This window comes from Lissotriton helveticus, chromosome 8, assembly GCF_964261635.1.
Source record: "Lissotriton helveticus chromosome 8, aLisHel1.1, whole genome shotgun sequence".
NCBI lineage: Eukaryota > Metazoa > Chordata > Amphibia > Caudata > Salamandridae > Lissotriton > Lissotriton helveticus.
The window spans coordinates 33,951,870-33,979,233 of record NC_136069.1 but is presented as its reverse complement, the minus strand read 5'-3'; the positions used below and the strand labels follow the sequence as shown (position 1 = coordinate 33,979,233).

Genomic DNA, 27,364 nt, shown 5'->3' with positions numbered 1-27,364 from the left:
GTAATATATATATATATATATATATATATATATATTCACTGAAAAAACCATAGGTTATAGACCATATATAGTTAGGAATTAGCATTTACAAAACCTTGAAAATTCACTGAAAAAACCATAGGTTATAGACCATATATAGTTAGGAATTAGCATTTAAAAAACCTTTTTTTACTCCCACAAAACCATTGAAATTCCATATATAGTTAGTAGTACTAACTATATATCGCGCACCCGCAATCCACTGCTGATCATGTCACATATTACATCATTCATGACATGGTCAGTGACATCACTGATGACATCACTGATGACATCTCAAATGACATCACTGATGACATCACTGATGACATCTCAAATGACATCACTGATGACATCACTGATGACATCTCAAATGACATCACTGATGATATCACTGATGACATCTCAAATGACATCACTGATGACAACATCCAGTGACTGTGTATTTCTGTAAAGTTAAAATATGTCTTACATATTGAAGAATGAGTGGATGTAGAAGTGTCTGGATGAAGGATTTAGTAGGTGCATGACTGACTGTATGAGTGAGTGGTTAAATGTGTCTCACTGAGTGCATGGGTTAGTGACTGAACTGTGTTAATTTGTACATCATTATGTTTGTTGTTCTGTAAACTGCTGCATGTGTTGATCAGTAGCTATATGAGTAAGTATATGGGTTATTGATTGGTTGCTCAAGTATTTGTATGGGAGACTGAGTGTGTGTGTGGGTGGCTGGGAGGTATATGACTCTGCATTGGTGAGTGAATGCATATCTCAGTGCTACATGTCAAAGTAAGTACATATGTAAAACACAGTACATGTGAGAGTTGGCATATATAAATAACTGTGCATAAGAGCCAGTGATTGTGTGAGTGGCTGTATGGATGATTGTGAACTTGTATCAGGGATTGTAAAAGAGAGTAAATATGTGTTAGTATATGTTTGAATAAGTAAGGTGTGTATAACTGTATAGTTGAGGAAATGGAGGTGTGATTGATTCTTTGCATGACTGACTAGGTGTGTAAGTAACTCCATGGATGAGTGACAGTCTGTGAGTGTCTGTTTACACTGAGTGTATCTAAGGTTATATTAGAGTCTGAAGAGGTTCATCGTATTATCACATGAATGATGTCATCAGTGATGTGATCAGTAATGTCAAATGAGATGTCATCAGTGATGTCATCAGTGATGTCATCAGTGATGTCATCAGTGATGTCATTTGAGATGTCATCAGTGATGTCATCAGTGATGTCATTTGAGATGTCATCAGTGATGTCACTGACCATGTCATGAATGATGTAATATGTGACATGATCAGCAGTGGATTGCGGGTGCGCGATATATAGTTAGTACTACTAACTATCTATGGAATTTCAATGGTTTTGTGTGAGTAAAAAAAGGTTTTTTAAATGCTAATTCCTAACTATATATGGTCTATAACCTATGGATTTTTCAGTGAATTTTCAAGGTTTTGTAAATGCTAATTCCTAACTATATATGGTCTATAACCTATGGTTTTTTCAGTGAATTTCAATGGTTTTTTAATAGCAAATATCATAAGCTGTCGAATGTCAAGTACGTGGTAAGAAAAAACATTTTCGTGTTTATGCACACTGATCTGCTTTGAATGCTGCCCCCCCCCTCATTTCTATTAGGAGTACTCTCTCTTTGCAGATAGTGAAGGGTAGTTAACGCAGGCCTTTGCCCCCGTTGTAATCCGTCGTGCCTGCTTCTCTCTCCATTTGATTGATTGTTATCCAAGCATTTACTGTTTTAGGATTGGTTCTCTTTGGTTCATTCTCTATTTACAAACAAGCACAGAGTCGCAATACTCTGTTTAGTCTTTGCAGATAGCGAAAAATCGTGTAAAAAAACAAAAGGAATCGAGCAAAATCAGTAGGCCACTAATGGGATCTCTTTTTGACCTCGCTAAAATAGAAACATTAGGAACAACCCCTCATGACAAATACGAAACTAGTGAGATGAACTGAACTCCACACCATGATGGCTGCAAGACAGCTCGGCTCCGCCACCCAACCCGCCCAAAATAACGATAAACTCTATGCAAATATATACAACACACCAGCAAAGTAACAGGGTAAAACATTTTATTAAACAACTATTTACATAACTATTTTAAACTTTTTGTTGCCCGATCCGGCTAGCTCAATCGATCGAGCATGAAACTCATGCACTCTGATGATTCAAAGTTTTGAAGAGTGCTTGTAACACTGTCTGAAGCCTATTCGCACTTGCTTCATCTTCACTATTCTAAAAGTAAGTGGGGCCTGTTTGAGTACGTTACTGCATTTGTAAACAATGTGATGCGGTGCCACCCTGAACCGCTTAACGGAGGCCCCCGAGGGACGGTGTGATGGCGCGGACTCGGAGGGGGCGCTTGGCTCCGGCCCCCTCCCCAAGTCGTGTTCTCCTGGTGTGGCCTGAGATCGCCCCCGACATAGGTGGCCGGCTCCCGGGATCAAGCGGAACTTTTTGCCTTTTGGTAACTCTTCCATTCTTGACCTTGTCCCACAATCCGTTTCACCTAAAGACACGCTGTAGTGGGGCGCCCCTTTACCATTTCAGTTGCCATTCCGCCCGCTTTTGCTACACTGTGCCTCTTCCGCTATTCAGCTGTTTACCGCCCGCTCTTTCGACTACAACGTCTCGCTCACCATGTAGTTGAGTTGCTCCCGCTCTTGCGGTGCAGCGATAGGCGGCTGCCACAGGACTCTCAAAATGGCGGCCGGCTCTTCAGATTTGGGCGTGGTCCACTAAAATGGCCCTGCGACACCTTGGAACTCGGACGCTTGTCTGCTAGAGCTTGGGCTCCATTCTCGAAAGCGTCCCCTCAGCCTTGAAGATTCTACAAAAGTCTTGGGGGGCCCCCGACTCCCGCAGGCTTCTGGTGGGGAGCGGCTAGCATGATTGCTCGTGGAATGGCCACGACGGAGCTACGAAATGGTGGTGCTCTCATGCTAACACCAGCTTCAGTCTGAAACATCCAGAAACTCTGTAGACTACCAATTCGATCAGTTCCGGTAGCGCCCCAACGTGACCCGGTAGAGAAGAACTTGCCCTCCCCTCTTTGACTGATGGTTCTTGTTGCCTGTCCCTTCTGTTGTCATTTAACAGAACTATTTAGCCTGCTGAAAGGGGTTGTGTTCCGACCGCTGGTTGGTAGAGACATTTTGACTATATTCTGGACCTGCGTTGTCGCGTAATGCGTCATATGACGCGCCGCGTTAGCGAATCCGGAAGTGATCCGGGGCGCGGCGCGCAGCGCGTAACGTAAGCATAACAGATCATGTAACTTGTTAATAAAACTTTTCATTGGTTCATTTTACTTTTCTTATTCTAATGATGAAAGGCTTGGTCATATGACCTAAAAATTACGCTTTTTATTACTTTCGAACATTAGTTTTTTCATAAACATATGCTATAATGTTCCAGGCTAATGTACTTTCCCGGAAAATTTACAACTGTCCTGCAAGTAAAATATATTCCCTTTTCGAGAAAAAGGGTGTTTCTTCGTCCCATGACGGAGCCGTTGAGCAAAAGAGGGTCCGCCTGCTGTCTTAGTCGCCGATACGCCAGAATATCAGATTCTTATCGATCACTTTATGTTGCAGGAGTAGAAAACACAACAACCCTTGACCATTTATCTTTACTGCGTTCCTGCGTATTATACCTTTTACCCTTCATGTAATTCGAATGCTTTATTTCACTTGCCTTTTACTGATTCTAAAACAGTGACTATTATTAAAAACTTTACCAATGTAAATACTACTACCATGTTTTCTTTTAAAAACCTTTATTGTGAAAATGTCAGTATACAAATACGGGCCTATAACCACGTGGGCCGGCCACGGAGCAAACTGTAATTGTATATGATGAGTAGACATTTACACTGTAGAGGAACGTAACGGGCGGGCCATTAGGTTGCAAGAACTAAGGTGTCTAACAGTTGCGGAATCGGTGGACGTACATTTTATAATTAAAATACAACAGGGCCAGTTACAATAAAATTATCTAGATATACATTTGCGGGCAAGTACCATGGGTGACGTTAATTCGAACTTTCAATAGTACAGTAATCAATAACACATCAGAACTTAATATCAATAGGGATGTCGAAATATTCAATCAATTTTCGTCCCCGCCCGCCATGTGCTTCAAAACTGCATACGTATCTCGTGATTTCAATGTTCTGCAACCAGTACACAACAAGGAGTTCTGACTCCCATTTATTCTGGCGCCATTTTGGGCGAGGACGGGCAGGTCCAGGATATAGTCAAAATGTCTCTACCAACCATCGACTATGATGATGTTCATATGCTGTATTTATTAGAGTAACACTCATCTGTCCACATGAAATTAATTTGCCACAATCTAAACATGTCATTTTAATCTTTCCAAAGTTCTTCTAAATATTTGGGACCGTTTCCCTTGCCTCTGATGCTGTCAGTGCCAGTTCTTTGATGAATGTACTGGCAGGTCGGGGGTTCTCCTCCAAATCTCTCTTTTATGCAGCACTATAATTAATCGGTGCCACCTCTCCATATGACGATGCATGGTATAGTTACCATAACTATATATTTTTTCGATTCCTCTGGAGAGTACATCGTGGCAGATGAAGCGTGTAACGTACCGGGAATTTACCTTTTTTGCATGTAGAGGAAAGGAAAAAAAATTCGAGCGTCCGAGTTCTAAGGTGTCCCAGGGCCATTTTAGTGGACCAGGCCCAAATCCAAAGGACAGGCCGCCATTTTGAGAGTCCTGTTGCAGCCGCCTGTCGCTGTAGCATCAAGAGTGGCCGAAACTCAGCTGAATGGCAACTGAAACGGTAAAGGGGCGCCCTACTACAGCAGACGAGCCTCCACCTGGGAAGGCCCGTTCACGCCGCCTCCCCCCCCCCCCTTCGGGCACCCCACGCCGTTATTCGGAGCAGGATTGTAGGATGGCCACACCAATGCGGCAACTTGCTAGACACCACCTCGGTGCCAACCGAATCTCAGCGCCTTGTGGTGTCTTCTATTCAGAAAATATTGTTGTGCTGCCTTCGACCTATTCGCCGCAAGTGCGCACGCAACTCAGCTGCATAGCTTGCTAGACACCACCTCGGTGCCATCCGGATCTTGCTGCCTTTGGCCCCATTCGCACATCGGTCTGCTACTGACGCCACCTCACAGGCCAACGGGGCGCCCCACGCCCACTTTCAGCATTGTAGGATGGCCACACCAGTGCGGCAACTTGCTAGACACCACCTCGGTGCCATCCGGATCTTGGCGCGTATTGAAGCTGCAGCAGCTGCAAATAAGCTTCAGACAGTGTTACATCCGCTGCTCAGAACTCTCAACTATGACACCACCTCGGTGCCATCCGGATCTTGGCGCGTTGTGCTGCCTTCGGCCTATTCGCACATCGGTCCGCTACTGACGCTGCCTCACGTGCCAACGGATTTTCTACGCTTTTTATATCCTATGCCGCATAACAAGTCATGTGACTTGTTTATAAAACTTTTCATTGGTTCATTTTACTTTTGGTTTCCTAATGATGGAAGGCTTGATCATATGACCTAAAAATAACACTTTTCATTGGATGAAAACTTTTTTTTTTCCCAAACGATGAAAGCCCCACCTTGTTTCTGGATGTTTCAGACTGAACCTGGCGTCAGCATGAAAGCACCACCATCTCGTGGCTCCGTCGTGGTCATTCCGCGAGCAATCATGGCAGCCGCTCCCCACCGGAAGCCTGCAGGAGTCGGGGGCCCCCAAGACTTTTGTACAATCCTCAAGGCTGAGGGAACGCTTTTGAGAATGGGGTCCAAGACCTAGCAGACTAGCGTCCGATTTCCAAGGTGTCCCAGGGCCATTTCAGTGGACCAGGCCCAAAAAGGAAAGAGCCTGCCGCCATTTTGAGAGTCCTGTGGCAGCCGCCTATCGCTGCACCGCAAGAGTGGGCGCAACTCAGCTGAATGGCGGATTTTGACACAGTGGACCAAAAGCGGACGGAATGGCAACTGAAACGGTAAAGGGACGCCCCACTACAGCAGACGAGCCTCCACCTGGGGAGGCCCGTTCACGCCGCCTCACCCCCCCCCCCCCACCCCCCCCCCCCGGGGCGCCCCATGCCGTAATTTGGAGGGCGGCAACTTACTGGACATCACCTTGGTGCCATCGTTCTGCTGCCTTGGAACTATTCGCACAACAGACCGCTACTGATGACCCACCCCCCGCGACGCCCCACGCCGGATACCGAAATCAGTGCGGCACCCAGGCAACATCACCTGGGTGCCGTCCAGAAATCTGGACGTTGTGCTGCGTTGGGACTATTCGCACAACCGACCGCTACTTCCTTCTTTTTCCCTAAAAATGTTTAAATGTTTTTACTGTTTTTGTTTTGTTGTATATATTTATAAGTTATTAAAGTTTTATAATCCTACTACTTTGTTGGAGTGCTATATATTTTTAATGTGACACATAATTGTAAAAACTTTGATGTACAAAGAGGCATCCCTGGAATCTTCCGCTTCAGGCTCGGTCCCCTCCCCAATCACAATACAGAATGGTTTTCAGATAGTAGGAACGCATGTGGTGTGACGGATCTCATCGGGTGTGGGCCTTGATCTACTATAACTCCTTTGAAGAGGGGTGATTCTTTACAGCTGGGGCCATAAACTACATCTGCAGGGCTAGCTGATAGCCTGGGACCTGCCTGGACAATCGGACACAGAGGAAGAGGAGTGTCAGAGGGTGCGGTAGTCAATAGGGCGAAAGGGAGGTGTCGGACAGGCACAGGGTGTGATTCTCAGGGAAGAGCAGCGCAGATGGGGGGAGGTTTATTGCCCATGCGTAAGACAGAGAGCGGGGGTGACCAGTGCCTGGGGGAGATGCTTGCGAGGGTGGGGAGCCATGCTAAGGATCGACAGCGTGCAGAGAGTGGGTCTGGTCAAGGCATCTAAAATGGCTGCCGTGCACGACAAAAGTGTGGCATTTGAAAAAAGGCAAGATGGCGCAGACAATGTTTATCAACACTTCCTGATTTCCTTCGAATCGAACGTTACCAGACGTTATCTCTACCACACTACCGGTCCCCCTGGGCTTAAACGCCGAGATGGTAGGGACTGCATCCCGTGGAGATAGGCCGAGACGTCACTCAGCAGAAAAAAAAGAACTTCGCTACAACCTCATAAATTAAAAATAAAAATGAATAATGTCTCAAACAATTTTTGATTTGTAAATATAAATTTATTCTTCTGAATTTTCATAATTTGAAAGAACTAGTAACATGTCCTCATCAGGAATTTCCTCTTCAATCATCTCATCAGGAATCTCCTCATGAAAAGTCTGCAATGATGATTCTTGTAACTCTATGGTCTCCAAACATTCGATAAATTCGCCGTCAAGAGATTGATCAAAAAAATCATTCAAGTCATCTCCTCCTTGTGAGAATATTTCATTATTGGTGCTGTCAATTTCAATAAATGTAGTGGATAATTCAAAAGAAATTGCCACGGTCTCTTCATTGTGATCCATTTTATTTTGAAATTTCTTGCTGTAAATTGCAGAAAAAAATAATCACTTTCATTTATCGTTTTTAGTAATACATAATATAAAACTAACTTTATCAAGTATTTAGTATAACAGAAGGACTGTAAATAAATAACAGAAAACATTTTTCAAATTATCTTAAAGTGTACAACATAGTTCCCCTTACAAATTAACAACTCACCTTTTTGAAAGTAGGAGAAGCGTTAGTACTGTGTAAATCAAACACCAGAATTTGAGCACCAAAAATTCCTCACAAATGTACCTCAGACAGTAGTATCACAAAATGGCTGTGGTTTCCTCTCATTTTAGATATATAAATAACCAATTAACTTTCATCACACACAAATACAAAACCAAAGTAACATTTTAATTGGTTCTAAATTTCAACACTTTCAAATGTGTTTTCCCCATGCAATTTTCCATAGGACATTTAGATACGTCTACAGCCTGAATGGCTTAACGGAATTACACCAAACTTGGCCAAATGGTACATCAAACCTAGGGGGTCAGGGAGGATCTACTATGCCCCCTTATGGTCATTTGCCCCTTCGCTTTGGCCTCCTCTTGTCTCTCGATCCTACCGAGAGACAAGATGGCGGCCGCTACGGACTGTTTGGAATGTTTACAGACGCCGGAGAACCAATCAGCTTCGCTTCACAAAGCTCCGTAACGCGAAAAGTACGCGAAGCGGAGCGCTGCCCGGTCCGCTGTCACAGATATATATCTTATTTTGAACGTTAATTTCTCAAAATCCACTGGAGCACATATATTGAGACCTAGCACATCGGGCTACCAGTCCCTACAATTTTGCCAAGTTTCGTGCAAATCCATTCAGCCGTTCGATTATTATTATTTTTTTTTTTTTGCTCCGCGGGGCCCTTTTAAAACCTCCACATCAAACCTAGGGGGTCAGGGAGGATCTACTATGCCCCCTTATGGTCATTTGCCTCTTCGCTTTGGCCTCCTCTTGTCTCTCGATCCTACCGAGAGACAAGATGGCGGCCGCTACGGACTGTTTGGAATGTTTACAGACGCAGGAGAACCAATCAGCTTCGCTTCACAAAGCTCCGTAACGTGAAAAGTACGCGAACCGGAGCGCTGCCCGGTCCGCTGTTACAGATATATATCTTTTTTTGAACGTTAATTTCTCAAAATCCACTGTAGCACATATATTGAGACCTAGCAAAGGCACATCGGGCTACCAGTCCCTACAATTTTGCCAAGTTTCGTGCAAATCCATTCAGCCGTTCGATTATTATTATTTATTTTTTTTTGCCCCGCGGGGCCCTTTTAAAACCTCCACATCAAACCTAGGGGGTCAGGGAGGATCTACTATGCCCCCTTATGGTCATTTGCCCCTTCGCTTTGGCCTCCTCTTGTCTCTCGATCCTACCGAGAGACAAGATGGCGGCTGCTATGGACTGTTTGGAATGTTTACAGACGCCGGAGAACCAATCAGCTTCGCTTCACAAAGCTCCGTAACGCGAAAAGTACGCGAACCGGAGCGCTGCCCGGTCCGCTGTTACAGATATATATCTTTTTTTGAACGTTAATTTCTCAAAATCCACTGGAGCACATATATTGAGACCTAGCAAAGGCACATCGGGCTACCAGTCCCTACAATTTTGCCAAGTTTCGTGCAAATCCATTCAGCCGTTCGGGCTAAAAGTGAGGCCAACCGCCCTATGGAAATTAACATTGGAAAAACGCGTTTTGGGACCCCCCCTTTTTCTCGGCCCCTCCTTGACGAACCCCCCCCCAAATTTCCAGGGGCTGCTCAGAAACAAAATGTTCCATTTTCCTGAAAATTTCTGCCAATTCCGTCCACAAACGCCAAAGTTATTAGACATAGAATTTTCAAAAATCCCATAGAGAAAAAATCCTAACTATATATACCTACTGGCGACCGCCAGTAGGTAATATATATATATATATATATATATATATACATCCAAAGAACTTTGTTGCATCCTCTGCTGTTTTCAGGAAAAACTAAACCGCACCCAATCAGGTAGTTTGCCAAGTTTTATTTGTGCAACACAACCACTGCCATGATGCGTTTCGGGCCCTTGAATCCTTGATCACAAGAACATAAACAACAGACTACCGCCTGATTTCAGTAACATTCCGAGGAGGAATAAGAACAATATTTACGCAAACAGTGTTGCCTGTAAAAAGATTTCCCCCCCCCCACAAAAAACCCCGCTTTCACAAACCGCATAATGTCACTTCTGCTATGCATGTCACTATGAATTCCCTTTGCAGTACACCTTAATAATATGTGCAAATATCCGCAAATGAATAAATAGAATAAAATCAGAATAAATAATCATATATGTACATATCTCAATATACATCATTCATATTGCGACTTCATTCATTGGTTGTGCAAATCGGCTACTGTAAACGCATTTGGGTATGTGCAAGGGTGCTCATAACAATTGTGAACAATAGGGTTTAGAGATAGCGGTTCAAATGTAGCCCATGTGGGCTCTCTACAGATAATTGAAATCACTGCATTCCAATTGCCCTTTCAACGTGGTAAAAAAACTCTATCATGCAATCTTAACTGAGTAAAAGAAAAAGAAAACCAAGAATAAATTTTCATGTCACCTCGTGTGTCTAATAGACCAATAACCACACCAATTTTTCTTTATTAAAAAGCAATCTCATGTTCTGATGACTCCCTTTCTCATCATATTGGCCTCCCCCACTGATGTTACTTCATGGGGTTATCTGCAAACATCTTAATAGCCTTGTAAGCTCTTATCACTCATCCTGGTCCCTCACAAGCACGTATATAAGTCTTCAGTGGTGTTCAGACCATTATATATGTATGTATGTATGTATGTATGTATATATATATATACTACAAGGACCACAATCCTTGGAAACATGTGACAGGGAACATGAGGAGAAAAAAACATTCAAATTAACGAGGGGTGGGGCAACCCGTTTATCGTGAGCAAGGTGGTGATACACCGAAATGCGTAGATCTAATGCGCTGTATGCCCTGTAACTAAGAAAAATAAAGAAGATTGTGAATACTGCAATTTGTTGTGCGACCCGTTTTTCTCCCCCTGTGGGGAAAGTTGGTGAATATTAAGCGGCGTGGGTTCAGTCGCAGGATAACGCACATACACGAGTGCTGCAGAGTCCCGAATTGTGAACCAACGTGGAGGTGATTTAAATCGGGAGCAGTGAACGCCGACTTGAGAAGAAACAGAAAGCGGAGTAACACACACGCAGGAGACTCTGGTAAGCGTGTTGTTGTGAATGCACGCGTGTGTATGAGGAAGCAAAAAGCTTTGTCGGCTAAGTAGCGGGAATCCAATTAACGGAGTTGTAAAGCCGCAGTACGGTTTCAAAACGAGAAACGTGCGGGTAATCTTTAACTATTAGAAGTTAATTGGGATATACCGACCTGTTACAGTCAAAGCAACAAAACAACAGAAGTGCGATCGAAATTGAAGGGCAAAAGTTTAAGAGCGCTAATATGGAAAAACGTGAAGCGAAAAGAACAGCACGAGTGACTGAATTATTTGACAAGGGTAGTTTGGAAAAAAAGACGAGTGCAGCATCTACATCTACATCGGGAAAAACAGATGCTAGAAGCAAATTAAAAATATGGGAGAAATTAAGTCGCAAAGAAATTAATAGATCATGGGAGGCCATCACACTAAAAAAATACTTAGAGGCAAAAATGGTTCCCAGAGGACTCCGTATCTTACTCATGCCAAACAACCAAGATGCAACTAATGAACTGCTACAGGAATGGGGGGAGTTCTTATTACATTCCTCATTGGGACTGGTTGAAATTGTGATAAAACATGTTGAGATATCACTGGAAAAATTAAAAGAGGAATTGAAGGAGATTGCAAAAGATCTGGCTACACTAAAATTAACATTGGAGCTAACAAAGTTCAAAAAGGAATTAGAAACCAATATTGAAAAACATGAAGAAACTGTGATGGATCGCAAACATTCCAAATTTATAAGAGACACAAATGACTATGCGGAAGGTCGCATTTTTACGTTTGCGAGAAAATTTGATGGTCTAAAAGAGCAAATAGCCTCGGCAAATATGTCGAGCATGTCAAGCTCGGCGTCTTCATTGGGATCCATGGAACAAATACAAGGCAATGAATTAGAGAGCAACAGAAGGATACCTTCTTTAGGGGATATGCGCCTCATGTTGCAACAGAGGTATTGGGAACAGAATCGCCCGACCCCACAATTCCAACCACGGAGAGGAAGAGAAAGGGGAAGGCAATGGCCAGGAAAAAACACAACAGAAGAGGCTAAAGGAGCAAGTGGGAGAACAGAGAGAACAGAGGTGGAAACGAGGAACATGCGACAGAGGAGGAAGTAACATCTGATGAGTTACAAGTTATTAACTTATCAAATAGACAATTAACCAACACGGAAATATCCTTACTAAAAAGAGGAATACATTTCTGCCCGAAAAGCCATATGAATTTAGCACAGGTCAGGATTGACCTTTACCTTTACATCAGGAAAATCAAATTGGCAAAAGCCTTTAAGGAACGAACTCTAAAGGAAAAACCAAATGGATACAATTGAAGAACAATTACAAATAAAGGCTGAAGGTTTTCTAACTCTGATGAACATTGATCAAGACCCCTCTGATGAACTAACACTGACTCAAACTGTAAACCAACGTGGGGCTGGTTTAAGTGGTAAAAAGCCAAAATCAAAATTTTACCCTCAATTGGGTCCAGGAAATAAAGTGGATCTATTTCAAGAATCTGTAATCCAAGATCTTTATAAACTCAAGTGGAACTATGATCAGGACAATCTAACCAAGGCAGAGCGGGCAGCATTAAAAAATCCAGCAGATGATGACAAGATTGAGATAAAAGTCGCCGACAAGGGCGGAACGTGATAATCATGGACCGTAGTGCCTACATGATAGAGACCCATCGACAATTAAGAGACACTATATACTATGAAAAGCTCAAGAAAAATCCGACAATGGAAATAAAAAATAAAATTGATGCAAAATTGTCTGTATGGTCAAAGAAAGGTCTCATTGACGAAACAGAAAGAACATTTCTAACTGTGACACACCCAACAATGGCAACGATGTACTTCTTGCCGAAGATACACAAAGATTAAAAAAAAACCCGGGAAGACCAATTGTATCCGCCAAAGGATCATTATTGGAACCAATGGCGGAATATATAGACTATTTTCTAAGACCATTTGTTGCAAATCTGAATTTGTATATTCAGGATACGAGTGATTTGTTACGAATCCTACAAAGTACACCATGGCAGGAGTCTTAATATTTGATTGCAATGGACGTGATCGGTCTATACACGAACATAGACAATGAAATGGGAAAAGAAGCTTGCAATTTTTTCTTAAAAGAGAGAAGTTTGGAATTCAGCAGTCACAACAAAATGCTGCTGGAAATGATCTCAATATGTCTGGAAGAAAATATCTTCACATTTGGAGAAGAGATTTTTAAACAATGCAGCGGGACGGCGATGGGATTCTCTTTTAGTCCCAGCTACGCCTGTCTCACAATGGGCTGGTGGGAGCAAGAAAAGCATGGGACTCAACACATGAATCATCAGTAAACAAAATCATCAGCTGGAAGAGATTTATTGACGATTTACTATATACTATATATATATACTATATATATATGTGTGTATATTTATATATATACATTACCTACTGGCGGTCGCCAGTAGGTATATATAGTTAGGATTTTTTCTCTATGGGATTTTTGAAAATTCTATGTCTAATAACTTTGGCGTTTGTGGACGGAATTGGCTGAAATTTTCAGGAAAATGGCACATTTTGTTTCTGAGCAGCCCTTGAAAATTTGGGGGGGTTTGTCAAGGGGGGGCCGAGAAAAAAGGGGGGTCCCAAAACGTGTTTTTAACATTGAGTTTTCCATAGGGCGGTTGGCCTCACTTTTAGCCCGAACGGCTGAATGGATTTGCACGAAACTTGGCAAAATTGTAGGGACTGGTAGCCCGATGTGCCTTTTGTAGGTCTCAATATATGTGCTCCAGTGGATTTTGAGAAATTAACGTTTAAAAAAAGATATATATCTGTAACAGCGGACCGGGCAGCGCTCCGGTTCGCGGACTTTTCGCGCAACGGAGCTTTGTGAAGCGAAGCTGATTGGTTCTCTGGCGTCTGTCAACATTCCAAAAAGTCCGTAGCGGCCGCCATCTTGTCTCTCGGTAGGATCGAGAGACAAGAGGAGGCCAAAACAAAGGGGGAAATAACCATAAGGGGGCATAGTAGATCCTCGCTGACCCCCTAGGTTTGATGTGAAGGTTTTAAAAGGGCCCCGCGGGGCAAAAAAATAATAATAATAATAATCGAACGGCTGAATGGATTTGCACGAAACTTGGCAAAATATTAGGGACTGGTAGCCCGATGTGCCTTTGCTAGGTCTCAATATATGTGCTCCAGTGGATTTTGAGAAATTAACGTTCAAAAAAAGATATATATCTGTAACAGCGCTCCGCTTCGCGTAACGGAGGTTTGCGAAGCTGATTGGTCATTCTGTCACTGGGCTATAGTTGGGCTACATCTGGCTGATATTTGGGCTACATTTGTTTTTTTGTGTGTCTGGCGGCCATCTTTGGGCTACATTGGGCTACATTGGGCTTCATTGGGCTACATTGGGCTACATTTGGGCTCCAACATATATATAGGCCAATGTAGCCCAATATATATTTTTCAAAGTTAATTTTCGTAAAAACCACTGGAGCATATATCTTGAGACATAGCAAAGGCACATCGGGCTACCAGTCCCTACAATTTTGCCAAGTTTCGTGGAAATCCATTCAGCCGTTCGAGCTAAAAGTGAGTCCAACCGCCCTATGGAAATGAAGGAAATGAATGGGTAATTTGTAATTAGCAAATAGCTAATCGCAAACTAGGAATGGTAAAGAATCGCTATTTATTCCTTAAAGTTCGCTATTTAGGAAATGCAAAAAACTTTGATGATACATATGGCGGTTCATCTCTAACAAGATAAGAAGCATAGGGATACATTTATGATGACTGGCGCATCACCAGGGATGTGTTAGTCATTCTGTGCCGCTGTTCCGTCACCTATGGTGTGCTGCATTTACAATGCGGCGCATCATGGGGCAAAAACAGCACAGATGCGTGATGTATCTGTGCCGTAAAGGTGGCGCATTGCTGGAGTTGTATCGCAAGTGTGATGAAGCTCCAGCAAGGGTCGGGGGTGCCCCTGTCGCAGGGTTTCTGTTCTCACACAGAACTGTGGACAGAGGATTGGAACCTCGGCGAATTAGGGTGTCCCAAAACTCACGTTAGTAATCAAAAACCCCTTAGCAAGCTAGGTACAGTGTCACATTGGATATAACAAACTCTCAATGTTTAGACAATCCAGAATATGAACTTATAGTACCTCAGGATACGTGGAACTCATGAACAGTCGGTCGTTATATATTTCTTAGAAACCAGAACATGGAGTTAAGAAGAACACATGTGTATTTGAAATGTTTATTTACTAATGCCGTCTTCTCAGGCGTAGTATCTTAGATAATACAAGTACACATATTATCAGTAGCAAAATTACCAGCATAGTTACTAGTACATAAAAAGCGAATGGTGATAGTATGTTAACATGCTGTAAATGAATAAGAGTTAGCAACACTTATAAGCAGCCGCGGGCCGTGGAGGGAGTTACGGTGAGGCAGGGAGGCGGGGAGGGGGAGAAGCAGGGTGGAGAATACAAGTACACATATTATCAGTAGCAAAATTACCAGCATAGTTACTAGTACATAAAAAGCGAATGGTGACAGTATGTTAACATGCTGTAAATGAATAAGAGTTAGCAACACTTATAAGCAGCCGCGGGCCGTGGAGGGAGTTACGGTGGGGCAGGGAGGCGGGGAGGGGGAGGGGCAGGGTAGAGAGGGCTCCACCCTGCTTCTCCCCCTCCCCGCCTCCCTGCCTCACCGTAACTCCCTCCACGGCCCGCGGCTGCTTATATCTCACCCTCCCTAATACACATATTATATTATTTGCTAAGAAGGTCTCTTTGTGTTGGTTTAGGGCGTGCCCATACTTTAGTGTCTTAGATTTGAAGGAATCACATCAGCATACACCAGCTCTCTCTTCATGTGAACCGCATCAACTGTTGTGTATGTGTGTTCGGCAAAGCAATATAAAACCCGCCTCATGCCCAGAATTGGCAGAAGTTGCACTTATGTTATGAGTATGAAGTCGTGGAGATCAGACCTCATAACAATTCTGTATCGTGTTGTTCTTGAAACTTTAGCACTCGCTGTACAGATATAGTTTAACAAGCAAAGCAGATAGTAGAGCAATAACATATTATTCTCATGTAAACCACGATGAACTACTAGGTGGAAAGCTAAAGCAACAACTAAGTGTCGTGTGCAGAAGTTGCAAAAAAGGAAAAATGGCGTTTAAACCGGTAATGAGCCCATGCTAACTTAACACGGTGTAAAGATATCCAGGACCTAGATGACACCTCCCCATGATCCGGAAACTAACTGAATAAGATAATAGAAGTGCCATCTCATGAGAGCAGATTGCAAGTTTATATGTGGACGGTCCGCAAGGTAAAGCATTAAAAACTAGGAAAATTTAATGCTAAAGAAAAATAAAACAGCCAAGTACTTTATCGAGTCTTAAGCCAATAGGCAAGGTAAATAATAAAAACTTGACAAATAAGTCAATCAATTGTCAATGAAATGCTAGTACTCAGCATATCAAACATGAAAAAGGTCTATGACATAACTGTGTATGCAAAATAAGCTGCAACAGCCTCCAATAGGAAGTCACCGTCTTCATCCGAAAACAGTTCAGCCATCCAATTTAAAAGCGGAAAAGAACATACGTGCTCTCCCAGCACCGGATCCTCTATCACCATCAGAGGACAGCTCGGTGGGTTTTCAAGAAAGCTCTGTTCCAAGAAAGACTGTGCTGCCGCCAGTAAATTCCAGGGACCAAGTAGTCCATGCATCAATGCCACAGCCATAATCCTTTCGCCAGGACAAACCAACTCGTGAGTAATGATAGGAGTCATCAGCTGATTAAAGTCGACGTCAGGAGAAACCGGTCCGCAGAGACACAAATCAATGGCCCAATCGAAATCACAGGTCAGGCAGTGAAATACAGGCTGCACACAGGTGAAGTAGGAGAATCGAAAAGATAATCCATATGCCGTGCTTAATATCGCCAACGGCATTGTGCCATAATATTCTAGCATGCGATTGCGGAACAGTGTCAGCAGCTGCAGGGTGGGAGGTTGCATAGGAGGGACATCCATATTTAAAAATGTAAAAAAGCACAAGAGCGTCCGCTGGTAATGCAAGTAAAAATGCCAATCCACGAAGCAGAGTGGAGAAAATAGAATGAAAGAAAGCAGGGATGACTCCAAAGATTTTCTCAAATGAAGTCACGAGACCACTGGTAACAACTTTAAAAAAGTGCGCCAGGGCCTTTGTGGAGGATGCGTTAAAGATAGTCCGAGCCATCTTGCTGAAATTGAAAGGCAAATCTGAATTGAAAAGGGTCTGCACCTCTGTACGGGTGTTCGCTATGTGAAGCACGAAAGTTTCACGGGCCGAACTCAAGGCCACCTCTCTCTGAGACAAAAGAGCTCTTATTCTTGCCATGCCGTTGAAATCTCTCCCAAGGTTGGTATTTGTGGCCAGATTGAAAACTCCCTATGTTCATGTGTGGGAGGAAATAGAACATTTCTGCAGCAAATAACCCGTTCACTTACTGTTACGATAAAAGGAATACTTTTAATTAACTCAGAACAATCTTCATTATTGAGCATCAAATAACTACCATTTTCCAACAACTTGAACGTGGGGATGATAGCAGGAACTGGCGTGCCTTGCAACACGCAAGCCATATTGGGTCGGTGTTTGTTGCATGAACCGTGTAACTGTATGTGCCTACACATTAGTGAATGATCTGGCATCTCAGTGCATTCCTCTCCATTCAGATAAACTTCTTGATCATCTTTGAAACATCTGTATGTGTATGGAAGCGACCAGACCTCATGAAGAAAAGCACTACCTAAAGGTTCATAACGACCTATTGGTATATATTTCATACAATTTGAAAACTTATATAAAGCAAAAGGCAGCGTTATTAAACCGTGGATAAGGCACGTTGCCAAAAAACCCGCAATCCTCTGCTGATGATGTCACTGAGCATGTCATGAATGATGTAATATGTGACATCATCAGCAGTGGATTACGGGTAATAGTATCTCTAGTTTACTCCCCTATAGCTGTCTTTCTTTTAACGTAAGTGTCTGTTTCCTTCCCTTATACTTACTGTTTTTGGTTCGCTTCCGGTTCGCGTACCGGCGAGCGAACTGGGAAACGAACTAAGAAAAATAGAGGTTGGCACAGTTCCAAATATTGTACCAATTTTTTAATAACGGGGAGGTAGTTCTGAAAAGAACTTTTTTTTTATTGTTTTTGTTGTTTTATATTTTTTTTATTATTTTTCAGAACATTTTTTTACTTTTTTTGAATTTTTCTGAACAGTTTTATATTTTTGGGGGTTTTTCTTGGAGGGGGCAATGAAAACGATTCATTGTAAAGGGCTCAACAGGAGCAACAAAACAAAAAAAAAGTATTTATTATTTTGGGCGTTTCGTACAAACTTGCATATGATAGTCAATAGCTCTGTTGATCAGAGTGATGCTTCTTTCTCCGTAGCAAATGAATCCATCGCAAAATACGCAGATGTGTTTTACTTCACCAAATCTCATTTGTATATTTGGCACCATCTCCCTGCCCTCTGGTCCCGTTACTTCCGGTACAACAGATCTTCTGGCCATAATAGGGAGATTATCTAGGTCGTTCCGAAACTGTGCAGCACTGTAGTTGTTAGGATGCCACCTAGTCATATGGCGATGCATTGTGTAGTTTCCGAAACTGTATTTTTTCTCGGTTCCTCTGGACAGTCTATCTTGACATATAAGGCAAGTTACGTATCTTGCATTTACTTTTTTCTGACCTTTGGGAATTTAAAAAAATTGCCAAATGAAGTTTTCTTTCCGGTGAGACGTCCTGGGTTCCTCAGGCAAAAACTGCCTCTCTTCCTGCTCTTCCTCGTGTTCCTCTTCTTCCTCTTCTTGCTGAATTATAACTTGAGCAGGTGGTCCACTCTTCCTTGGATGTGGTGGAGGTGGTGGGGAAGCACCAGCTGAAGCTACTAAAGAAGCCATTGCTCAGTGATCACAAAGGGTCTTTCTCTCACAATGATGAAAGTCAGAGTGAGGAAAGAAGGAGGGATTTTCATCATTTGGGAAAAACAAGAGTTCTCAACCAATGAAAAGTGTTCATTTTAGATTATATGACCTAGTCTTACATCATTAGGAAACCAAAAGTGAAATGAACCAATGAAAAGTGTTATTACCAAGTCACATGACTTGCTGTGTTTACGTTAAGCGCTTTGCAGGGCCTCCCGGTTTGCTTCCAGAAACCTGCGCTTTGCGACTCGCTTCGCGTACCAGTTCGCTAACGTAGCACGTCATATGACGTATCACGCGACAACGTGAAACGTCATGCGGACGGGAGGCGTCACGATGTTGTTTTCTAACGCGGCACTTGCGGTAAAGAAACGTTTACCGGCTCGCGGTCTATTTCGCGGCATCAAGGTCAGCTAACGGGAAGCTTCCCGATTCGCGAAGCGGGAACGAAGAAAAAAAAATATTTAAAAAAAAAATTATTCATAAACATATAAAATATATTTTTGGATTTAAAGAAGAATACATTTTACAGCTACAGATATTAGCTGTTAAAAAACCAATGAAATTCACTGAAAAAACCATAGGTTATAGACCATATATAGTTAGGAATTAGCATTTACAAAACCTTGAAAATTCACTGAAAAAACCATAGGTTATAGACCATATGTAGTTAGGAATTAGCATTTAGAAAACCTTATTTTACTCACACAAAACCATTGAAATTCCATATATAGTTAGTTGCACTAACTATATATCGCGCACCCGCAATCCACTGCTGATGATGTCACATATTACATCATTCATGACATGGTCAGTGACATCACTGATGACATCACTGATGACATCTCAAATGACATTACTGATGACATCACTGATGACATCTCATTTGACATTACTGATCACATCACTGATGACATCATTCATGTGATGATACGATGAACCTCTTCAGACTCTAATATAACCTTAGATACACTCGGTGTAAACAGACACTCACAGACTGTCACTCATCCATGGAGTTACTCACACACCTAGTCAGTCTTGCAAAGAATCAATCACACCTCCATTTCCTCAACTATATAGTTATACACACCTTACTTATTGAAACATATAATAACACATATTTATTCTGTTATACAATTCCTGATACAAGTTCACAATAATCCATACAGCCACTCACACATTCACTGGCTCTTATGCACAGTTATTTATATATGTCAACTATCACATGTACTGTGTTTTACATATGTACTTACTTTGACATGTAGCACTGAGATATCCATTCACTCACCAATACACTCATGCACACAGTCAACCGCCCATACAGCTGTTTCCACATGCACTTTTGAACCCATACATCTAGTGAATCAACTGCTCACACATCTATGCACAGAGTCATACACCTCCCAGCCACCCACACACACACTCAGTCTCCCATACAAATACTTGGGCAACCAATCAATAACCCATATAGTTACTCATTTAGCTACTGATCAACACATGCATCAGATTACAGAACAACAGACACAATAATGCACAATTTAAAACAGTTTAGTCACTAACCCATGCACTCAGTGAGACACATTTAATCACTCACTTATACAGTCAGTCATGCACCTACTAAATCCTTCATCCAGACACTTATACATCCACTCATTCTTCAATATGTAAGACATATTTTAACTTTACAGAAACATACAGTCACTGGATGTTGTCATCAGTGATGTCATTTGAGATGTCATCAGTGATGTCATCAGTGATGTCACTGACCATGTCATGAATGATGTAATATGTGACATCATCAGCAGTGGATTGCGGGTGCGCGATATATAGTTAGTGCAACTAACTATATATGGAATTTCAATGGTTTTGTGTGAGTAAAATAAGGTTTTCTAAATGCTAATTCCTAACTATATATGGTCTATAACCTATGGTTTTTTCAGTGAATTTTCAAGGTTTTGTAAATGCTAATTCCTAACTATATATGGTCTATAACCTATGGTTTTTTCAGTGAATATGTATATATATATCATGCATACTGTACCAATGCCATAAATTGAAAAATTGTAAACTGTTCCTTACGGTATTTTGAAAAGCAAAAATAAAAAATGAAACAAAAAAAAGTTTAGGGTCATTTCCTGTGCGCTGCATGTGCTTTTTTTTCAGCAACACTCCAGTGAGCAGCAGCTTTAAGCAATGTATTAAACCTTAACAGTGTAACCAGTGCATGACTATTTGTCTCCTAACTGATAGCAGGGTAAATACAGAAATTGTTGTCTCTATAAACACCTTTCAATACGTTTACTGTTATCTCACAGTTAAAGTGCTATTAATCAACAGGACTACAATATGTGGATAAAAGTCAGCTCTGGGGTTTCCATCACTGGTACAGACATATCTCATGTAGCTACTTAAAAGCCAAGTATACCGTTCAATCTGGCACCACCAGTACTTGTTTTAACATGTGCCTAAGCCCTGTGCAAGTCAGCTTCAGTTAGTTCTACACATCTTACTTGGAACTGATTAGCAGATCTGGTTGCTTCCTGATTGATCTGTGCATCATATGTATGATATCGAAATAAAATGGCTCCTCATATGGTTGACAACAGTCTGTTTGAGACTGGACAGTGTTGAAAGAAATTAGCCATTTCAACTTAATTACTTATGGTAAGGTTGCGAACAATAAGAACTGCCCTCCCTTTAAACTGTTTGTGTTGAACCTAATAATTGAACACATGGCCAATCTCTGTGCATGCAACAGGAAGCAGTAATACACTGAAATGTGGCAGCCCCTCTAATCGCGCTTTGCGATCATATAGACATTGCTTGACCGCTGTCTTTGTCAGTGAACGTACGGACATCATACACTTCGACATGCCACCCAATTCTCATTTTCCCTCTAGGATTTGTTTTTTGTCCTGAAAATGATTCTGTTGTGTTTTTATTTTCATTGTAACATTATTATTTCCGAAGCTATGAACATGATAAAGTGAAATATATTAATTAATTGTCTTGCTGTGCCATAGGACTTAAGCCACAACTCACTGACCAAGGCCAAGAAGGCCAACACCATTATGTGTTGTTGCGTCTGTTACTATTCAAATGAATGTGGACTCTGGTACATATTGAGCTGTTGTTATTTTATTCCAGTATGACCATTGAATTCTGATTTCCATTAGAATGATTGTCAGTTGTAGTACAGTGAGCTAAAAAGATGGACTGCATTGCAACCTTGAGTAATTACCGTTGGCTAGAATGTGTTCAAGTGTTTAATTTTTTTTTACATTTCTGCAGAGACACATTGTACACTTTGCTGCTTATAGATTACAACATTACAGGTATTTTTGTATCCACAGAAAGGAGATTCCTGAACACATATTAAGATGAAGAGTAATGAAGAAAATATGATAAAACTGGAAAGTCATCTGATACTTGAGAAGGACCAGAAATGCCAGACAGCAATTTGAAATAGAACAACTCAGTAAGAGACAGAGAATCTTGTACATGAACAGACATATCCTGTAAGCGTAAGAACATCAAGTGCAAGCCAGCGGCTTCAAGAGGATGAGGGCATCCATGCTGCCGTTCCCAAAACATCCATATAAATTAAAATCAAAAAAATACACAGGCAGAACACATCCACAATTAAGACATGCTAGATACCACCCTTTAGCTTCGATAATTATGCTGTAATGTTAGTCCATCATAAACGCTGTTTTGGCTGAACCTTGCAATCCGCAGAAAGAGGTATACAAACATGAATCATGAAGCAGTTATCTGAAAGTTAAGATACAAGTGTTTGGCTACTTGCAATGCAGAACATTATTCTAGAACATAACACCTTGGTATTGAGTTTTGTTCTTTGTGTATGTCATTGATGTTGTCCAAGAAGCAGACTATTTAGATAAGCTGTGAGGTTTATTATTTGCACACATCCTAGAAAGTTCTTAACACACGGCTCCTGATAGAAAGACCATAGATGTTATCAGTCCTGCAAGAACAGATATACTGCAAATACCTAGTGAATAATCAATTATAGTAAGTGGTTCAGGAACCACAATGATCAGTCAGCAAACACATTAACCTGATTTAAGCCAAAATATAACCAACGCTTAGACTCTAAACCCCAAAGAAAAAACCATACACACAACGAAAGACGAGCTTTGGCTTTTCCTCAGAACTGTAGTAGTACCACCAACCGTGTACAGGAGAAAACGCGTGAGGATAGATTAAATATGGCAATAGTGTTCATCAGCCATCACAACCAAGAGTTCATTAACAAACAAAAGAAATAACATAAAGGTTCTGTGTTCGTGAGAAGAGGTTTAATCATTCATCCCTACACTGCCACCAGTAACAACTTAACAGAAAACCTACTTAGGTGTAATGAATGTAAGATGACTTTTAACGAGTTGTCAGCTCTGAGGGGCAAATATCAAATGCATACAGCAGAATTCACAGGCAGTGAAAATGAAAAGAGCTTTACTGCCTCAGCAAACCAAAAGATGCATCAACGAACGCACACAGAAAAACCTTACACCTGCAGTGAATGTGGAAGGAGCTTTAATAGATCCTCAAATCTAGAGAGTCATCACCTAACACATACAGGAGAAAAACCATACACTTGCAGTGAATGTGGAATGAGCTTTAGTAGATCCTCACATCTAAAGAGACACCAACTGACACACACTGGGGAAAAACCATACACATGCAGTGAATGTGGACAGAGCTTTAGTAGATCCTCACATCTAAAGAGACACCATCTGACACACACTGGGGAAAAATCATACGCATGCAATGAATGTGGAAAGCACTTTTCTGAAGCATTAGCACTAACAAGCCATCTGCAATGGCATACAGGAGAAAAAGCATACACATGCAGTGAATGTGGAAAGAGCTTTCCTCGCGCATCGACACTAACCTACCATCTGCGCACGCATACAGGCGAAAAACCATACACATGTAGTGAATGTGGAAAGAGCTTTACTCTAGCATGGGGCCTAACCCTCCATCAGCGATGGCATACAGGAGAAAAACCATATACTTGCAGTGAATGTGGAAAGTGCTTTAGCAGATCTGCACATCTAAAGGTCCACCAGCGAACACACATAGAGGAAAAACCATTCACATGCAATGAATGTGGAAAGCACTTTGCTGAACCAATAGCATTAACCGTCCATCTGCAATGTCATTCAGGAGAAAAAGTATACACATGCAGTGAATGTGGAAAGACCTTACTTCACGCACAGGCACTAACCTACCATCTGCGCAGGCATACAGGAGAAAGACCATACACATGTAGTGAATGTGGAAAGAGCTTTAATCAAAGAGCACACCTAGCCACCCATCTGCGAAGTCATACAGGAGAAAAACCATACACATGTAGTGAATGTGGAAAGAGCTTTACTCAAGCAGCGCACCTAGCCACCCATCTGCGAACTCATACAGGAGAAAAGCCATTCACATGCAGTGAATGTGGAAAGAGCTTTAGTAGATCTACACATCTAAGGGGTCACCATCGAACTCACACAGGGGAAAAACCATACACATGCACTGAATGTGGAAAGAGCTTTTCTGACGCAAGAGACCTAACCATCCATCTGCGACGGCATACAGGAGAAAAACCATATACTTGCAGTAAATGTGGAAAGAGCTTTACTCAAGCTAGACACCTAAGGACCCATCTGCGAAGGCATACAGGAGAAAAGCCATTCACATGCAGTGAATGTGGAAAGAGCTTTAGTAGCTCTACACTTCTAAAGAGCCACCAGCGAACACACACAGGGGAAAAACCATACACATGCAGTGAATGTGGAATAGGCTTTGCTCATTTAACAAGTCTAAAGATCCACCAGCGCAAACACACAACAAAAACCATACACATCGATGAATGTGGAAATGTTTTAACTCACGCATCCATCCTACCTATCCATCTGCAAATACATGTAGCAGAGAAACCATAGTCTTGAAGTGAATGTGGAAAAAGCTTTAGCAAATCCACATATCCAAAGAGCCACCATCTAACACACAGGGAACTACTTTACTCAGAGAATGTGAAAGAGCTTTACTCAAGCATCAGATCTAACTATCCATCTGCAATGCCATATAGACGAAAAAATATGCAAATGCAGTGAATGTTTAAAGAGCTTTAGTAAATCCAATCATCTAAAGGATCAGCAGCTAACGCACAATTTGTGAAAGAAAAAACACGCACATGCAGTGGATGTGGAAAGAGATTTACTCAAGCATCAGATCTAACCGCCCATCTGTAAAGGCCTACAGAAGATAAAAACATACAAATGCAGGGAAGGTGGAATGGGCTTTGCTAGATCAACATACCTAAAATGCCACCAGCAATCACACATAGGAAAAACAACATAAAATATCAGGGCTATAGATGTAGTAAATGAAGGAATGGCTTCTATGATGTATTATGCATATTGGTCAATTGGAGAACACACAAAGAGGAAATAACATTCTGGATGGATGTGAGAAGTGCCTCCATGCTTTTTTGCAACTACATGTGCATCAGCAAATGTACACGCACGAAAACTCATACATGAGCATCTAATAAGATGATTTTCAGGCTGTCATGAAATTATAAGTCGTTTCAGCAATACATCCAAGAAAATAATTTTGGCTACAGTAAACGTGGGAGGGCTTCATTTGCCTTTAACTGTTTTATGAAGAAACAGTGTCTAGACCTTGCGAATGTCGGGTAAGATTCAATTATTGTGCTTTATAGCTTTGCGAAAACACAACATATGTTGAAACTACCCTCCCACTGTGGAAGTTGCCTTGCGCATGCTGTAAGGAGAGCTAGCTCTTTGGCCGTATTACTCGGTATGTTGGTAACCTTAAACTTTTGACTTGCTGATGAAACCCATATTTGAAAGGGGCCCATGAAATGCCTTCAGAACCCCATGAGGCAGTATAAAAGCATATTACAGGATTACCCAGTATGTGATTTTTCTCTATTAATGTATGATCTTATGTAATTGCTCAGATCTGGCAAATATAAATACTTGTAAATGGAACAGTATAGTATGTTAAGGATAGGATACATCAATCTTTTTTTATGTATATTTTTATTCTAGTTTTTTAAATAGTTATTATGATGTGAAGTATGGCCAGAGGACACCATCTTACAGAAACTTTTTTAAGTCTTGAACTTTCTTTTAACAATCATTTGAATGAGGTCTGTCAGTTTCTATTGAAAAAGAACCACAATTACAATACCTGCAATGCACCAATGTATATTCAGTGAAATCCTGCCACGCAGCATCCAATTGACATTGATTCATCTGGGCATCCTGATGGTGTCCTACTATTTATATTTGTTAGAAAAAAATTCAGAATGCATTTTGTATCTTTAAATTGTATTTTTTTTTATTTCACTTATTGTTGGTGATCTTGTCATATCTGTAAACAACGACCCAGTTTAGAACATGTTTCTTCTCTACTTTGTGTACAGATTACTGTTAAACATAGATATTGTCTTTCTGCTTTTTTGGGAATATTGCTGAAAGGATTTCATGCTAATAAATTTTTCCCTTATTAAAAGGCACTTGGGCACAATAATTGTCTCACAGACATACATGCATTTCTTTTATTTCTGATAAACTCCAGTGGAAGCAGTATGTGCTTGCCAGGTTCAAAAGATTGGACTGTAACATACCCAAGTGGGATAGGTCAAGTAAATACGCTTCTTGTTAGAAAAGCAGAACATGCTATGGAAAGCTGTCGATAAAGTAACTTATACCACTTCCTAAGCATTCTTCTTTCCTTGAAAAATGCTAAACTAAATATGAAGCATGCATCATTCACACAGTGATCTTCCATGCTAACTTGATACCATCTACTCTCAGTTGACATTGATTTGTAGGCCCCGAATGAAGGTCCAGTATGGAGATCTTGCTAACTGTCTGCCTCATTGATGAGCTTTACTCTCTATTTAAGGGGGCTCTGTGAAAGGCCCAATATAAGGTACAAATACTTTCTTTTTGTTTCATTGTATTTGTTGGATTATAAAGATATGTTATATGGCTAACATTGCATGGTTAGGAGACTTTGGGTTTGGGCTTTTGAAACTAATGCTAAATGGTAAATAGTTATAATCATGTAATTATTAAAACAGAATGTATCTTGATGCATAGACTGTAATATGTTGTGTATGTTGACGGGGGTGAATTTCGAGTTGGGAAGTCTTCAGTTAGTCATCATCAGCAAAGTTCATAAGTTGCAAATTACAGTCAGCAGCTTTGCATTGTATGATTTGTCATGCTGTATTCTTGTGTATTAGCTATTGGCAAAACTATTTGGCTATAACCAAAGCATGAAGGGGTACAGTGGGGGTTGCCAGAGAGTTGCTGCCCACTCTGCTCTAAGCTTCTAATGCCAGTCTAAATTCCACCTCCATCCTACAGCTTATATGTTCAAAACACCAAACAATGGAATACCTAAATAGTTTTAGGCCAGGGAGGGTGCTTGACGTGACCGTGGAGCTGAGCGGTATATGGGATGCCTG

At 41.4% G+C, this 27,364-nt stretch overlaps 1 pseudogene across 1 annotated transcript in view; it reads left to right on the top strand.

Annotated features, from left to right (window-relative positions):
• The window catches only part of LOC144772286 (uncharacterized), a 253,279-nt pseudogene extending 227,065 nt beyond the window's left edge, over positions 1–26,214 (top strand). Inside the window, exon 6 of the transcript XR_013599705.1 lies at positions 23,343–26,214. The product of XR_013599705.1 is annotated as an uncharacterized LOC144772286 (transcript). The remainder of the gene's footprint in view (positions 1–23,342) is intronic.
• The last annotated feature ends 1,150 nt before the right edge of the window (positions 26,215–27,364 follow it).